This window comes from Lampetra fluviatilis, chromosome 57 (assembly GCF_964198595.1).
Source record: "Lampetra fluviatilis chromosome 57, kcLamFluv1.1, whole genome shotgun sequence".
NCBI classification, from domain to species: domain Eukaryota; kingdom Metazoa; phylum Chordata; class Hyperoartia; order Petromyzontiformes; family Petromyzontidae; genus Lampetra; species Lampetra fluviatilis.
In genome coordinates, this window is record NC_136331.1 from 6,975,216 (window position 1) to 6,989,179 (window position 13,964).

The following is a 13,964-nucleotide window of genomic DNA, read 5'->3' on the forward strand; positions in this document are numbered from 1 at the left end:
TCTCTATATGAATCTATAGATCTATGTGTGAGTCTACGGGTCTCGGTGTGAGTCTATAGATCTTTGCAGTATCCTTTGGATGCATGATGTTGCTGTATAGAGCAACGGATGTGATTCTACATTGGGGTGGCTGAGCCCCATATCATTGCGTTAGGAGTAACAAAGTGGATCCATCATTGCTCCGATGATGCCTCCTCTCCCGCATTCGTGACTCGGTTTTAAGAAAACAAAAGTTCAATCTATATTCTGTCCTTTCGAGCAAACGTGAACACCCGGGCATAGCCCCGCCTCCCGGTTGATGAAGCCCTCAGCCATTTGGTGGAAATTCCACGTTACCTCCGCCTCGTTCAAGTCTCCCCGTAGGGCGACTGCTGTTGATTCGCCCACAGTGCGCTACTTATTTTAAACAGCCTGCTGAGATGATTGCATTCAGTGAGCCTCAACTGCCAACTCCACACTGACCCGAGTGCTCTATGGATGGATGGATGGGTAAGTGACTGACTGGGTGAGTGACTGACTTGGGTGAGTGAGTGACTGACTGGGTGAGTGACTGACTGGGTGAGTGACTGAGTGAGTGACTGAGTGAGTGACTGACTGGGTGAGTGACTGACTTGGGTGAGTGAGTGACTGACTGGGTGAGTGACTGACTGGGTGAGTGACTGAGTGAGTGACTGAGTGAGTGACTGACTGGGTGAGTGACTGACTTGGGTGAGTGAGTGACTGACTGGGTGAGTGACTGACTGATTGGGTGAGTGACTGAGTGAGTGACTGAGTGAGTGACTGACTGGGTGAGTGACTGACTGGGCGAGCGACTGGGTAGGTGGTTGAGATGAAACGTGCCGACTGATCGACCGGGCCCGCAGCACATGTGATAAGAATCAACGAGTGAAGGTAGCAGGGGCAATCACCAGGCTCGCCCATGGGAGTAGCAATAGAAGAGGAACAAGGAGGCGACTAACCGTCGGTGTACATACATCGACTGCGCACGTGAGCGAGTCGGTGGGTGGGTGGGTGAGTGGGTGGGTGAGTGGCAAGGTGGTTGAGTGAGTGCATAGGTGGTTAGGTGAGTGAGTGTACGAGTAAGTGGGTGGGTAGGTTAGTGGGTGGGTAGGTGAGTGAGTTGGCGAGTGCGTGGGCGATTTAAAGTGGGTCGGCGAGGGAGTGGGAGGGTAGGTGAGTACGTGATTGGGTATTGAGTGGATGGTACGTGAGTGCCTGAGTGGACAAGTGAGTGAGTTGGCGGACGAACGAGCGAGTGAGTGAGTGGGTTAACGAGCGAGCGAGCGAGTGAATGAGTGGACGAGTGAGTGCATGAGTGAGCGAGTGAATGAGTGGACGAGTGAGCGAGCGAGTGAATGAGTGGACAAGTTAGTGCGTGAGTGAGCGAGTAGGCCGACGAGCGTGCGAGTGAGTGGGTAGTCGAGCGAGTGAGTGAACGAGTGAATGAGTGAGTGCATGAGTGAGTGAGTGGACGAGTGAGCGAGCGAGTGAATGAGTGGACGAGTGAGTGCGTGAGTGAGCGAGTAGGCCGACGAGCGAGCGAGTGGGTAGTCGAGCGAGTGAGTGAACGAGTGAGTGCGTGAGCGAGTGAGTGGGTAGTCGAGCGAGTGAGTGAACGAGTGAATGAGTGAGTGCGTGAGCGAGTGAGTGGGTAGACGAGCGAGTGAGTGAACGAGTGAATGAGTGAGCGAGCGAGTGAGTGAGTGGGTAGTCGAGCGAGTGAGTGAACGAGTGAATGAGTGAGTGCGTGAGCGAGTGAGTGGGTAGACGAGCGAGCGAGGGGGCCAGCGAGTGGACGAGGGCACGAGAGGCGGCCACGCTGCCGCGCCTCACCCGTGCACTGCCGGCGGAAGGCGGCGTTCTCCTGCGCGTGGCCCTTGAGACGACACTCGAAGCGGCGCTGCCAGAACTCGGCGAACCACGGGTTGTGCTTGTTGGTGTCGAGCCGCAGCTTCAGGTAGTGCTGGTCGAACCACTTCACCTTGGCCGATTGCAGCTTGATGGTGATGCCTCCCACGGCCTCCACCTCGAATCCGTCGATCACCTCGTAGCGGTCGGCCCAGCCGTCGCTGGAGGAACGCCGGCGGGAGGGATGCAGAGGGGAAGAGGAGGAGGGGGGGGGCGTGAGTGAGTAAGGTGAGTTAGGTGAGCGAGTGAGTTTAGAGAGAAAGAGTCAATCAATATGTACTGGGCGCGCTACGGAGTTGAGACACGCATCACAGTCAGAGGCGCAGCGTACAAGGGGCAGAGACGCAGAGGGTAAGATGAGGTCACCCTGCGTGAGTGGGCGAGTTGATGAGTAGGTGAGCGAGTTGGTGAGTTTAGAAAGACACTATTAATATGTACTGGTTGCTCTATGGGGTCGATACACGCACCACAGTCAACGCACACAGAGTTGCGGCGTACAGGGGATGCAGAGACGCAGAGGCCCTGTTGGTGTCGATAGAGGGGAGTGACATTCCCAGCTGGATACTTTAACATCCAATCAACCCAACGGGGGGCCGAGGGAGTGACCCCAGAGGACCGAAACTTCATTTCTGCACGTGAGTGGCAGCCGGTTTGCGAGCGCGTTTCTGCTGCGATGTCGCTCGAAAAGGCCTCCCGATTGCCCCCCGCGGAGCAATGGGGAGGGATTAATTGCGCTCGAAAATTGCCTCGCTTGCCTCTGCGCTCTGGCTCGAGTTACGATTACTTCTAGCTCAAATCGCATCTCGCAATCGCTGAGTATGAGCCACACCCGCGAGCTGGAAGGCTGCCAGGCGGTGTGAGCCGGAGCTGTCGACAATTTGCACTGCGGTTCTCTGCGCGCTAGGATGTTCTCGCCCAATTAGCGAGCGTTTATTGTGCTACGACGTGGGAGTGAAACCGGAGCGCCCGAAGTAAATCCACGCGTGCGAGGGCGCAACGCTCTATGCCCGCCCCCCACCCTGCACAGAAGGGACAGATTACATCAGTCCACACATTTTCTGTGCCGCTTTCTCCTGGCAAAGCGCAGGGTACGGCTCCTCCTCCATGGCCACGCAAAGGGAGGTTCATAACATTTGTCTGATCTACCAACCCCAGCCGCCTCCACTGTGCTAAATTGCTGGCTACGTGCAGCGTATGCGTGTAGAGCTTTTTCGCACCCGGACGTAGCCAACCGTGCTAATAGGAGGTGCGGGGGAAGGACAACAAACTAAACACAAACATCTATTCTGAAAAAATAAATGAGTTTGACAATAAAGATGATGATGATGATGATGATTTAAAAGTTAATCGCTCCGGCGTCTTCCTAATATCGGAAGGAAGAGCGTTCCAGACGGCCCCAGAAGCGCATTTTGAAAGCGCGCGATGGCGTGACCGCCTTTGTTCGATTGCCTAACAATTAATGAAGGAATTATTTAATCAATCGACAAGCGTGCAAATTAAATAACTAACGTGTGAATGTCCCATTCACAGACCGTCTGCGCATCCGTATGGACCTTGTCTCGTCCGCACTGCATGAGAGCGGGTATGAGTGAACAACCACGCGATGAACACATGCGATGGATGAACATTTACCAACTTTCTCTCTCTCTCCCTTCCTCTCTCTCTCTCTGTATCGCGCTCCTCCTCCTCCTTCTGAAGCGCTCGCTCGTCACCGTGGCGCGCGCGATGAACACCACCACCACCACCACGTGACTTTTCTTTCGTGTTATGCGCGGTGCATTTAGCGCCACAGCGCGTGGATTTATAGCGTTCTTTTCATTTGTTTGCTGTTGCCTTTGTGTATTTCATATCGGAATCGCCTCCAGTGCTGTTGCTGCTGGCGGCAATAAAAGTGGTTTAAAAGTCAACCTCAAAAGTCTCTCTCTCTCTCTCTTACTTCCACCAGACTCAGCGCGGGGAACTCGGCGATTCTGAATGTTGTCGCGGAGAGAACGAGCGAGCGAGAGAACGAGAGAGTGAGAGAGTGAGCGATCGAGAGAACGAGAGAGTGAGAGAGAGCGAAAGAATGAAAGAGTGAGTGAGAGAACGAGCGAGCGAGAGAACGAGAGAGTGAGTGAGAGAGCGAGAGAGAGAGAGAGATCTGGCGCTCTCTCGCTTTGACCGGCGACTCGGAGCGTGAGCGTAAGAGGTGCGCACGGAACCTCGACTCCGAACTCAAAACCGCAACATCACGGACCCCCCCAGCCCCACCTCCCACCCCACCCCAGCCCCCCCCCCGCCCCTAGGTCTAGGGCCGAACGACCCTTGCGAGTCATCGCAACGCGATCGCGACGTGAATCTCTGAAGCCGGCTCCCTTTCCCGTCGGCCCTCTCACTCGCCCCTCTCGCCCGCTCGCTCCGCACTTCCCATCGAAAGCAAATAATCCGGGGGGGGGGGGGAGGTCCACGTGGCTTCAACAGAGCCGACAATCACGAGATTGTTGTTGATAATTGTTTTTTTACCCTTTTATCTGGCAACAAAACTGACACCTTTTTTACAAGGAGGCATTGACCACAATACCTGGCGGTCAGAATTCAAACAAAAAACACAACTCTGATAATGTTTGCACTGTCCTTGAAATTGATTGGTCCACACCCGAGACAGCTTTTCTTAGAGGTGTCAGTTTTGATGCCAGATAAAAGGGTAAAAAACCCATTATCATATTTTGCTACTGGCAAAGGAGGTTCCAATGGTGAGATTGTTGTTGTTATGTTTCCGTTATATATATATGTTGATCTCATTGTTCGCGTTCCGTTTGCAACGGCGGCTATGTGGTCGCATATGAGAATAGGTTTTTTCCTTTCTGGCAATAAAACAGTTCGTGTTATAAGATGTTTAAAACACCAAACTGAAACCCGTTGCAAGGAGAAATCATGCCTGCGTTAACCACATATACTGGTAGCAAACATGCAAACAGAAAACACAAAACATCTGCCATGGTAGTAACTGTTAGTAACGACCAGAGCATATTTGAGCGTTTTTTGCTTGAATTTTCACCGCAAGCATATATGGTGAAAATGCAGACATGACTCCATCGCAAAGGGTTTACGTTTGGTGCTTTAGACATATTCTTAGGTTTTTTCGGTAAAGTCACGTAGGTAAAACATCAAAATTAATGAAAATAAAATAAAATAAAAACAAAAATCACGACGTTTCGGAGGCAACACAAGTCTCCGTCATCAGGTGGGACCGTCACAGCCAGATTAGCTGCATCAAGTGAGGCAATGATTCAAGATGTAATCCCTTAAAAGCGAGTTGAGGGGGGAGGAGAGGGAGGGGGGAGCGCCCCGCCCCCCCCTCCCTCCCGATACGTTCCATTCAGTGGCTACCATATTCTGATGAGCTCCCCCCTCCCTCTCCTCCCCCCTCAACTCGCTTTTAAGGGATTACATCTTGAATCATTGCCTCACTTGATGCAGCTAATCTGGCTGTGACGGTCCCACCTGATGACGGAGACTTGTGTTGCCTCCGAAACGTCGTGATTTTTGTTTTTATTTTATTTTATTTTCATTAATTTTGATGTTTTACCTACGTGACTTTACCGAAAAAACCTAAGAATATGATTCCTTGCAGTCACGAAAGCTTCAAATCTAGAATTAATGCTTTAGACATCTTAACACACTCGTTTCGCTGCCAGGAAGGGTAAAAGCCTATTCTTGTATAATATTTTGATCCTGGCAAGCGATGTCCCCATGGTGTGCACTTGCAGTGGAAACACGCGAAGTGCCTGCGGAACTGACGCGATCGTGGCCACCTGTCCCGGCTTGTTCCACTCGCCCCCCCAAAAAGAAATCCTTCTCATTCATGTTGTTGGGCGAGTGGGTAGAGCCATCCACTGTCAGCAAACCGCCCGAGACAATGCCATCGTGGGAAGAGTAGGCCAACGCGCGCTCCAGAGGTCTCTCTGTAGTGGAGGCCCTTCCGGCAGCAATAGCGCGAGCAAGCCATTGCAGGCATGCACCTTTATCCTATTTGTTGAGAGATGTTATCTCCCTCGCCTGGTAGGCAGGAGGTCGTAGGTTCGATCGCGGACCTTGATGATGCCCGTAGATGAAATGGGGTCCCCCGTGTCCTCTCACCCCGTGGTGGTAGCGTGACAGCTTCCTCCGTTTTCCTTCTCCACATTTAAAAATCCAACGGGCGTTTAGATTAAATCTTGACTTGAAACTTTCGTGACTGCACGGGGTGACCAGCCCCTCCCCACCCAGCCCCACCCCACCCAGCCCCACCCTCCCCACCCAGCCCCTCCTCACCCTCCCCACCCAGCCCTTCCCCACTCTCCCCACCCAGCCCCTCCCCACCCTCCCCTCCCCACCCAGCCCCTCCTTATCCTCCCCACCCAGCCCCTCCCCACTCTCCCCACCCAGCCCCTCTCCACCCTCCCCTCCCCACCCAGCCCCACCCTCCCCACCCAGCCCCTCCCCACCCAGCCCCTCCCTCCCTCCCCACCCAGCCCCTCCCTCCCCACCCAGCCCCTCCCCACCCTCCCCTCCCCACCCAGCCCCACCCTCCCCACCCAGCCCCTCCCCACCCTCATCTCCCCACCCAGCCCCTCCCTCCCCACCCAGCCCCTCCCTGCACGACGGACGGACACAATAATCCCCTGTGGGCTGGTGGAACCAGTGGATTCCTACCAGTATCACGAACGTTTAAGTTCTGATTTTGTTTTAAAACTTTCGTGATTGCGTGGGAAACGCTTCGATGCGGTCTGCCGGCCGAGTAGCCGTCGAGGGGGATCTTCTTGGCTTTTCTACTCAGTAGGGAAATACGAAGCTAAAACTTCTCATCAGTTGCGTTCGTTGCGAGGAATACAGAGCAACGGTGTTGAAAAGCAGACGCCACGTGAAGAATTGAACGCACGGATGAACGGGGGGGGGGGGGAGGCATTTATTCTCGGGTAGAAATTCACGTGGCAGCCGTCGACAGCTCTCACAACGTGAGTCAGAATCTTTAGTGAGCCTGGAGGGTAAATCCGATGAGCTATGAAGCGCTTTTGCACACATGTCCAGTAGGGACGGGTCAGAACGCTGCAACAAATAATGCAACGAAACGAACGATACTAGTGCAAAGTATAGTCAGGGTAAAACACTCCACTGATAAAAAAAAATACGTGAAAACTAAACTATGTTTAATTCTATAGCACCAGATAAAGCCTACTGAGCTATTAGTTATTTTTTTCAGACGCGACTCGGCCGCAAAATGACAGCTCAACGAAGTGGCTGATCGCGTGGGGATTTATAGCAGCGTCTCTCTCTCTCCCACCGTGGCGCTCGCTCCGCGTGCCCGTTCCGAACGATGAGTGGGACGCACGCGCCCGCGCGTAGGAGGAGGAGGAGAGAGATAGACATTCATTTATCAAGTCTGCTGGAGCCTGTGGTGCCGCTCAGTTTTTATTTTATTGGAGAATTTTTTTTTATAATCCAGCCGTAGTGGCGGGGGCACGGAGCGTAAGAGGAAGAAAAAAGTGAAACTAAATAAAAACACGCAGCAGCAACAGAGAAACCCAACATTCGAAGACTTCAGCGGAACTCACTGTGTGTGTTAAGTGAACGAAGAGGTGCAAAGGAAAGCTGCTTCCAGAGTTCAACGTCTTACTTTGGTTGGCGACAGCTGGCGCCGTTGCAGAGGTCAAAAGTCAAATGTGGTTCCCGACTCAAATGGGGCATTGATACAAACTGGTGCCGAGCCCCCGTTGCGGAAGAGCCAGCGGCGGAAATTCCACGTTTCTATGGCGGTGAAGATGCATATCCATACGGCAACCACTGGTGATTTTTGCACAAATTGGTGCAAAAGTTTTCACTCTTCCCCTCCACGGAGAGAGGAATTATGGGCTGAGCCAGGAGTTGAATTGGCAATCTTTCGACTGCCAGCCACTCTCTCGACCGCTGAGACACGCGGGCAGTCCCGTTGAGCCATAATAACAAACATTAATAGTTTAAAGCCTCTTGCCATATCACCGGTGGGTGTAAGAGTTGTTTGACCATATTTCACCACGGTCGACCCTGCGGATTGATGAAGGGCGGGCGGGCCGGGGGGGGGGGTAGTGGTGGTCGGGGGTGACACCCCCCTCCCACTCCGCTACTAATGTAATCCGCGCGCCGAAAATCCAAACGGGAGTGGCCGGGTTCGTAGTGTTAGCGCGCTAACCACTGCGCCACCGCTCTTCCGTTCTAATCAATTACCCACACCCTCGTATTTGCCTGGGGTCCTAACGAGGTGCCGCTTGAGAAAATTTGCTACAAAAAACAAATCTCTAGAGGAGGGGGCGGGGGGGAAGGGCGAGGGTGGGGGGGCTGTTTGGGGGGAGGGGGGGGGGTCAATGTCAATGCCCGCCCCTCCCCCCGTACCGAGCGAGATTCTCGCTGCTACAGAGGCCGAGGTGCGACAGAAAATAGCCTCGGGATTTTTTAAAAATTATATTAAGAATGTCACCCTCCCCACCACCTCACTATTTATGAACAGTATGAATATTGTTATTAATATGATTGTTTCCGCAACACGCCTGATGAAATGATGAATACGTTTTTGAATCTGTTGGGGGTTTTTTCGTTGGGATTCGGAACGCCACTGTGATATTATTGCATCCTCGTTGCGATTTCAGAACGAGATTCCACGCAACCAAGAGCATGCGGTCTAGGAGACTGCAACGAATCATACTCACCGCCTGCTGCTGATGCTGCTTACTGCTGCTTACTGCTGCTGCCTGCTGCTACTGCTGCTAACTGCCGCTGCTACTGCTGCCTTACTGCTGTTGCCTGCTGCTACTGCTGCTAACTGCCGCTGCTACTGCTGTCTGCTGCTACTGCTGCTGCTACTGCTGCCTGCTGCTACTGCTGCTAACTGCCGCTGCTACTGCTGCCTGCTGCTACTGCTGATACTGCTGCTGCCTGCTTGCTGATGCTGCCTGCTTGCTGTTGCCTGCTACGACTGCTTCTAACTGCTGCTGCTACTGCTGCCTTACTGCTGCTGCCTGCTTGCTGCTCCTGCCTACAGCTGCCCGCTTACTGCTGCCTGCTACTGCTGCTGCCTGCCACTACTGCTGCTGCCTGCTTATGTTTATGCATGTGTACATGATCCAATGTTTCCGCTCTGGATATCTCTCCATTTGTTTTCAATTCCAGTTCTACTTTACGAAGTAACAAAAAACGACATGTATGTCTGTTGTTTCGTAATGACCTGCTGGCGAGTAGTGCGTCAGCACAAATAACAAACACACAAATCAACACGTTCATGAACAACATTGCTCTAATAGGAAAGAAAATATTGTCGAGGCAAAGTTTTGAGAAACGATCCTTCATCCCAGGGAGAGAGAACGAGATCGTCTCTCTGCCATGACAAAGGGGCATTGCGCGAAACGTCCCATTTCACGTTGTCCCCTTGATACACGATTTGTGTTCATGACGAAAATGCTGAGATGTTTGTTTGCGCGCGTCTGTGTGTGTTGTGGGGAGCGATAGTGCAGCGGTTAGCGCGCTCACGGCCAACACCAGTGACGATTATCTGAACCGGTCCCGGGCCTCCCCTAGGTCGACTCAGCCTCAAATGAGTACCTGGTGCGGTGTGTAAACATTGCCACTATGGAGACAAAGGCGGTCGGGCGTGGTGCTGGCCACCCACCCCCTCGTGTACCGTTCCGGCCTTCATAGGTGCTCGCTAACAGCACTTGCCCCTACAGTCTGTTAAGGCTATACGGGGGATCTTTGTTTTTGTTGTGGGTTTGCCGTTCGAGCGGACTGTCACACAGAACGTTGCAATTGCGTCGATCCTCACGCGACTTTGTATCTGCACGCGCGCCTCGGCAAAGCCCTCCAGCAGCGAAGGTCTACGGCAAAGGCGCAGCACCTGCAATTGCTTTGCTCCACGCCGCCGATGGCGGCAGTGGCCTCCGCACACCGGTGGGAGCTCTCGAGCGTGAAGGCAATTTCCAAAGGGTTGTTTGGCCTACTCTTCCGCGCCGGCGAGAGTTCTTGGAAGTAACCCACACTTTACCCCCACCGTTTTCAGTCCGCTGTTGGGAGGAGAGAGGGTGGGAGGAAGCTGGTGGAGTGGGGGGATGGGGGGGGGGATATGGGGGGGGGGGTAATTAATGAACTTGCTCCATCGTGTTAAACAACCACCGCGCCAGGAGACGGAGTCGAACCGGCGTCCTCAGGATGATTTGACAGCGAGTGCGCTGCTGATCCTGACACCACCGTCACAGCATCCGAAACAATGAACATTCAGCATCTGCGGCGTCCCGAAGCGCTGGGAGTGGGGGGGGGGGCTGTTCGATAAAAATTTGCACCAATTTTGTGCGCAAATCAACAGTGCTTGACGTATGGATATACCTTCCCCCCGCCATAGAAACGTGGAATTTCCACCATCGGCTCTTCCGCGACGGTAGGTGAGCGCGAGTGGTCTCAATGCGCCATTTGAGTCGGGAACAACATTTTGACCTTCTTGGTTCTTTCGGTAAAGTCACGCAGAAGGGAAGTAATACTTCCCTTCTGCGTGACTTTACCGAAAGAACCAAGAAGATGAATCCCTGCAGTCACGAAAGCTTTAAATCGAAATTTAACATTTTGACCTTTGACCTTTTTTTGGACCACTGCAACGGCACCGGCGATCGCTACCAAAGCGAGAGGTTGAACTCTGCAGACAGCTTTCTCTTGCACCTCTTCGTCCACCAAACACAGCGAGTTCCGCGGCAGTCGTCGAATGTGATTCGTTTGTTGTTGCTGTTGCTGTTGAGCGTTTTCTTTAATTTGACTGTTTTACACTCCGTGCTCACCCACCCCCACTACGTCTGGATTTTTTCCCCTTCAATAAAAACATAACAGCCGCACGCACAGGCTCCAGCAGATTTGGGAAATGAATGTCTATCTCTCTCTATCTACCCCTCCTACGCGCGCGCGTGCGTGCCACTTATCGTTGGCAACGGGCACGCGGAGCGAGCGCCACGGTGGGAGGGAGAGAGACGCTGCTATAAATCCCCACGCGATCAGCCACTTCGTTGAGCTGTCATTTGTAGCCGAGTCGCTACTGAAAAACAATGAAAATGCGTGCGTTTCAGGGCGCCACGGTGGCTGGGATACGTTAACTACCTCGCCTGGTATACAGGAGGTCGTGGGCTCGATCCCGACCCTGATGCCCGTATATTTGAAGTTTGCATGTTCTCACCGTGGTCGCGTGGATTTTTCTCCGGGTCCTCCTGTTTACGCCCTCCACATTTAGAAGCAACGTGTTATGCCTTCCCACGACGTGGTAAGCCACTTCGTTGAGCTATCATTTGTGATTGCCAGTTCGCTGCTTCCGAAAAAAAGCGATACAGCTTAATGGGCCTTACCTGGTAAAATAAAATAAAAACTAGTTTATTGTTTCATAGTGTTGCCCCCCCCTCACTGCCCCCCGGCCAATCCCCCCTCTGGCTGGTATTGAAGGCGCCTGGCCGATTGAGGTCTGCACACTACTCCGCGCGCGGGGCGTTGGTGCCGTTCTAGCACCAAAAAAGCCCTCGCCGGCAACGGGAGCGGCGCTGTCACGGAGAAGATCGCGTTTTTTTGCGTGTTTTTCTTCTTTCAGTTTTCGTCTAGCGATGCAAACTACCCGCGGAGAATGAGCGCGGAATATATTCGGTGGACGCGGTGGTGGTGGCGGCGGAGGGTGGGAGGAGAGGGAGGGAGAAGAGGGAAGGAGGGGAGGGAGGAGAGGGAGGGAGGGGAGGGGAGGAGGGGAGGGAGGAGAGGGAGGGAGGGGAGGGGAGGTGAGGGGAGGGACGGGAGGGGAGGGAGGGGAGGGATGTCAGGCAGGTGCCTTCGCCGCTATGGTGCTGGTAGCGCAGCAGCAGGGGATCTGGTGATGGGTTTTTGAGGGTGATTTGTTTTCTAGTTGGTGTCTATGAACACAGTAACACACAATAGGACTAATATTACACGGGAAACCCGCGTTATATAAAAAAAAAATACAAACAAACGACATGATGAACGAAGTAAAGTGCTGAAAGACCGAGACTCTTTCTCGTCTGATCGTTACAAAAAATAAAAAAATAAAAATGGAGGGAGGAGAGGGAGGGAGGGGAGGGAGGAAGGAGGGGGAGGGAGTAGAGGGAGGGAGGGGAGGGAGGGAGGGAGGGAGGAGAGGGAGGGAGTAGAGGGAGTGAGAGGGGTGATGAACGCCAAACCGCTGAATTGTCTCGGCGCCAACACGGCTCACGGAGCAGAACGTGTGGGAGAATCCTCACCGCCCCACCCGCCCACCCATCCCCTAACTCACCACCCTCCCCACCTCCGAGCAAGCTGCCCCGGGCCCATCGTCGCCTGCACCCCACGGCTGGACGGAGGCCTCGCAAAGCCGTCGCTCGTGTCCCGCGAGCTCCCGCGAGAACCCCGAAGACGTTCGGTTGACGACCACCCCGCGCAGCCTCCCCTAGGTTGACTCAGCCTGAAAAAATTAGTACCTGGTGCGGTGTGTAAACATCGCCACTAGGGAGACAAAGGCGGTCGGGCGTGGTGCTGGCCACCCACGCCCTCGTGTGCCGTGCCGGCCTTCGTAGGTGCTCGCTAACAGCACTTGCCCCTACAGTCGGTTCAGGCTTTACGGGGGGATCATGGGCTTTGTATATATTATTTATTTTATTATGACGTCTGCCGACGTCACTGTGCAATTCCTCGTGGCGTTTTTCGCGCGCGCCGTCGAAATTTTTCCTCGGCGCTGCTCCACGTAAATGGGAGCTCCTCGTTTGAGCCAAAATAAAAACCGACCTTCGCCGGCATACTCTTAGGTTCTTTCGGTAAAGTCACGTAGGTAAAAAAGAAAATGAAAAATTACTAAAATAAATAATTGAAATATTATTCATTTATTTTATTTTTATTATTACTTTTGATAACTTTATTTTTTATTTTTACCTACGTGACTTTACCGAAAAACCCTAAGAGTATGAATCCTTGCAGTCACGAAAGCTTCAAATCTAGAACTTCGTCAGCATCTCAGACGTCACGCGAGATTAACTTTTTTGTACTCTCCCCCCTTCCTCCCCCCTACTTCCCCCTTACCTTTGGTCATTATTCCTTTTAGGGTTATTAGTGGTCGGGATCGAGGGGAGGGAGGGGGGTTGTACAGGGAGGGGGAGGGGATGGAACGTGGAATCGATGGCGCGATTGGATTTGTAACAGCGGCGCGAGGGGGGGGGCTAAGCCCCCCTGCTGGAGGACGTAACGAGGGTGGGGAGCATTCGTCAAGCGAGCCGCAGAGAGCGAGACGGCGCGGGGGCCCCGTAATTAGAATAGATCCGCCATAGATTAGCGGCGGCCGAAGAGTTACGCTGCGACGGGCAGAGATAAAGCGGCGAGTCTACGGGTGCCTGGGACAGCTATCGGAGACGACCTGCTGCTGATGCTGCTGATGATGATGCTGCTGATGCTGATGATGCTGATGCTGATGCTGCTGATGCTGATGATGCTGCTGCTGATGCTGATGATGATGCTGCTGATGATGATGATGCTGATGATGCTGCTGATGCTACTGTTGATGCTTTTGCTGATATTACTGCTTCTGCTACTGATGCCACTGCTGTTGCTACTGCTGATGATGATGATGTTGCTGCTTCTGCTACTGATGACACTGCTGATGCTACTGCTGCTGATGCTGCTGCTGATGCTACTGTTGATGATTTTGCTGATATTACTGCTTCTGCTACTGATGCCACTGCTGTTGCTACTGCTGATGCTGTTGCTGCTTCTGCTACTGATGCCACTGTTGATGCTACTGCTGATGCTGATGATGTTGCTGCTTCTGCTACTGATGCCACTGATGCTACTGATGCTGCTGATGCTGATGCTGCTGATGTTAATGCTTCTGCTACTGATGCTACTGCTGCTGCTATTGCTGATGCTGATGTTACTGTTGATGCTGCTGATGATGATGCTGATGCTACTGCTGATGTTACAGCTTCTGCTACTGATGCTGCTGATGTTGTTGATGCTGCTGCTGATGATGCTGTTGATGTTACTGATGCTGTTGCTGCTGATGCTTTTGATGC

The 13,964-nt window shown here is 53.1% G+C and overlaps 1 pseudogene across 1 annotated transcript in view; it reads right to left on the bottom strand.

The window, feature by feature from the left end:
• LOC144950303 (metabotropic glutamate receptor 1-like) overlaps positions 1-13,964 on the bottom strand; it is a 119,917-nt pseudogene that overhangs the window by 73,786 nt on the left and 32,167 nt on the right. Inside the window, exon 3 of the transcript XR_013640368.1 lies at positions 1,834-2,069. The product of XR_013640368.1 is annotated as a metabotropic glutamate receptor 1-like (transcript). The remainder of the gene's footprint in view (positions 1-1,833; positions 2,070-13,964) is intronic.